Source organism: Triticum aestivum, chromosome 5D (genome assembly GCF_018294505.1).
Source record: "Triticum aestivum cultivar Chinese Spring chromosome 5D, IWGSC CS RefSeq v2.1, whole genome shotgun sequence".
Lineage (NCBI taxonomy): Eukaryota > Viridiplantae > Streptophyta > Magnoliopsida > Poales > Poaceae > Triticum > Triticum aestivum.
The window spans coordinates 552,210,888-552,214,740 of NC_057808.1; positions in this window are offsets into that span (position 1 = coordinate 552,210,888).

The window sequence follows — 3,853 nt, forward strand, 5'->3', positions numbered from 1 at the left end:
CGATAGGTGGTGTTTTACTCTGTGAAAGTACAGTTCCATACAAAATGGGAAAAAGTATTACAGGTAAGATTCAGTAGCCATGTACTCCCTTTGTCCCGAATTAGTTGTCTTATTATTCTTTTTTGCTTATACTGTGATCCTTGGTCCCTCCACCAATTATTCTCTTTTGCTTCCTCATTCAGGCATGTCATCTCTCTCCTACTAGCTTCCGACATTCACTCATGTCATCTCCCTTGGGTCTTCTGCTGTTTATAAAGTTAGGGCGTGCAAACTGGCGTCCGCTAAAGCCATGAACTAGTACAAACCAACTGACGCCATGAGATTAAGTTTGAACCGACTTCTTCAATTTTGAGTACCAGGTGGGGAGGGACCTCAAATAGGATTGGCCGTCTGTCTGGAGCATGCACTTGGAGCAGACGAACGGCCCGCCTGCTGCTGGTTTACTAAGGACGTAAGGAGAAAGACTGTGACGACCCGTGTCATTATTATTATAGATAATGACACTAGTCCTTGGATTATTTCTTGACAAAATCTTGTTTTGTCAAATAATAATCCATGTCAGAGATTTGCAACAGGGAATAGCTAGAGATGGTCATTTATATTACAGTACCATGCCACGCAGGGCTAAAAGTCTTAGGTAGGCTTCTCACATGTTCACCAAATTATTACATCTCCTAACACCGGAGCTTCAACTAGTAGTACTACATAGATGGTGATAAAATGGTTCCTGGATTACATAGCTAGGTCATCAATTATTCATCCCAACCCCCATATGTAGCATCCATATCGTACATAGCACTAGATAGATCCACATCTAGGTCCCCTGTGTAGTTGTAGCCATCACCATTGCTCTCCTCACTTGGTTCAGTAGGATTCTCATACAAGCTTTGCTCTAAGAAAAAGATGATTAATAGCAAGAGTGAGTACAAAGTACTCAGCAAGCTCAAATAGCAGAATGCAACACTCACGATAGCTCAATATAGATCAACAAGTCCTACCTCAACTCACACCTTTCAAAAATAAATATTTGTTGCAGAAGTTCATTTCAATTTATAAAAGCTATCAAACACTCGTATTGCGAGATAGACCACCAATAGGTCCCCGTAGTCCCCAATCCAAGAGACTGGCATGAATTCATGTTTTTCTTTAACTCTGCAGAGTTTGTATCACTTTAGCCATAGAGCTCGAAACCATAATTGCCATCTGCATTTCCTTAGATGCGAGACATGGTTCAGAACCTAAGCTTTTTCCCATTTGTATATTATATCTCCACCCGGCTAGTGGTCACTAGCCGTTGTGTCAGGTTTCGGAACCCGCACTCCACCAACGCTTAATATATAGCGCTTGCTAATGCACCCATCCGGCATTAGCGTGGGAACTCATCGCCCATCCTACTACTACTTACCCATGTGGAGAGTATAATAACTTGATGGTATTGGGCTAAACTCGTCTTAGACGAGACCATGGTTGATACAGTTGTAGTACGACGCATAAACGAGTGAAAGTTATTTAATCTTAATATACTAGCCATATGTAGAGGGCCCCACCCTCCCGTATGTCCATCCAGGGCACCCTCTACCCACCGAATAATTATAAAAATAAATAAATCAATGGATTAGCTGCTCCATCAGCTAACCCAACTATTTGTCAACAGTCACTCCACACAATTTATTACCCAAAACATTTTATGCAAGTTGATGATAAGATGCAGCAGAGAATAGTGTTTTTCAAAAGTAGCTCTACTCAGCATGATCAATGAGAGCTTGAGAGCTTGCCTGAGTTCTCGTACTCAGACCCGAACTCAGTTTGCTTCTGTAGCGCCTCCTTCTCCTGACTGTACTCGCTTCCTGCAGTTCGGCAAATATATATTTCGAGACTAAGTCGAGTGAATACTAAGGAAATAAAAATATACGCCGGTGCAGTGTGGTCATCCTACAGTCAAATATTACTCTCTTTTTTCTTCTAATGTCTTTTTACTAAGCTTGCATTAGTACGTGTACCAGGTCCAGGTGTGCACCTGGGTATGTTACTAAGCTAATTTATCCTCCACGTGCCCTCTCCCTTTCTCTAAACTAAACCTATCTCTCTCTTCCTGTACTAGTTATGTACTAGTAGTTATCAATCGAACAGAGCACCCACTAGTACTATTAGTCCAGGAAGAACACAAGTAATAGTACAGACTGATGCTCCTCTGCTCCTTGCCCAGATCGGCGCCGCCGCCAGCGACGGGAAAGATGCCGCTGCTAGATCCTCCACACTCTCTCTCCCCTGATGTGATTCCCCATATTATCCCCATGAATTTCAGCCTCAACTCTCTAACCCCCCTCTGTGTGTGTGTGTTCTTTTTGGCTTGCAGGTCAAACCCTATTGGGGATGTGATTTCCCTGCTCCAGATTGAAGTGATCGGTGTTGGGCGTCGCCGTGATGTTGGATGGTGCAGGTTAGAGCTCCAGTGCGTGGCCATGGAGCAGATCGAACATATGTGCATGTTAGTGATGCCTTGTTCCCCTCCCTAATTTTTTTTTACGTTCAAGTTCTCAGATTTAGTAAATTAAATTGGCTCACATGTGTGTGTTGAACAAGTTCATCACTCCCTGTTCAAGATTATGGTGTGCTGATACTGTACAATAACCTGATCCCTTTTATTTGAGTTATTTGAGGCTGTATCCCCTTTCTTCCTCATACTTTTATTTCCTAAACTGAGATGTGATGCTACTGTGATGGCTTATCTTTTATGTGCATCTGTGAAAATCCATTGAGGAATATTGTGTGTGCATCTGGGTTAGGCCTCTTTGTGTATGTGAGTACTAAGAACTGGCAGAAGAGGAAGAACTCACCTTTCTTCTTTTGTTCTCTCTGTTGGCCCTACTCTTGTTGCTCCTACGCTCCAGACCCCAGTCCAGTAGGCTAGCTTCTTGCTCTAGCCTGTCCCCTTCAGTCTACTGATGATTTCTCATGTCACCATCTTCACTTATTGTTCTTGGATCTTTGTTGGTTTTGGACAGGGGAATGCTAGTGTTGCTGGGAAGAAGAGGGCTTGGTCTGGCTATTTTGGGTAGAGCTGAGACGAGTGAAACTTGGCAGTTGCTTACTCTGCTCTCCTTGCCATCTAATATCTGATATCCACCTCCCTTGGCTGGTATGGCTGCCCATCCTCTTCTCCATTGTTCTCACAGGTGCTAGCTTCTAATTGGCTGAAGGTTGAAGCCCATACATAGACTATACTGTTGACCAATTGACTATTAATATGGTGCACGTGAGGGTGGTGGTCCATGTGTCTTGCTGTTCTGGTTGACCCAGAGATATTTTTGTGTTGGTCCAACTGTATAGCTTAGCATAGCATGGTCTCCCTAAAAAATTTTCCAAAGATTTGTAATACACTTTTACAGCTATACTGTCTGAGGTTTATGAATATAAATATATATACTTGAGTGGTTATGATGCTTGTTGAAGAAATCTGATATGTATTTGCTTAATGGATTCTACTTAATTATCTAGTTAAGAGTGGAATTACTATGTGAAAAAATACGGGTCGTTACAAAGACGCAATTGGCATAGTTGCCCCAATTAGATAGTGCATCGTAACTTTCAATCGTACATCACTGTTCCTATCAGTGTCCAGCGATTTTAATCGTTCTGGAAGCTCACCGGAGTTCATATTTAGATACACGGCGGCACCAAGACCGTACACGTGCCCTGGTGCCCAGGAGGCAGGTTAGGTAAATTCACCATCATAACAAAATCAGCTGAAATTTCTGTTGGACAGAGCAAGGATGAATTAGTGCTTAGGCAGAGATAATCGCACTTCAGCAACACACGAGTAGGACAAGGAAAACAACAAGATCCTCAAAGA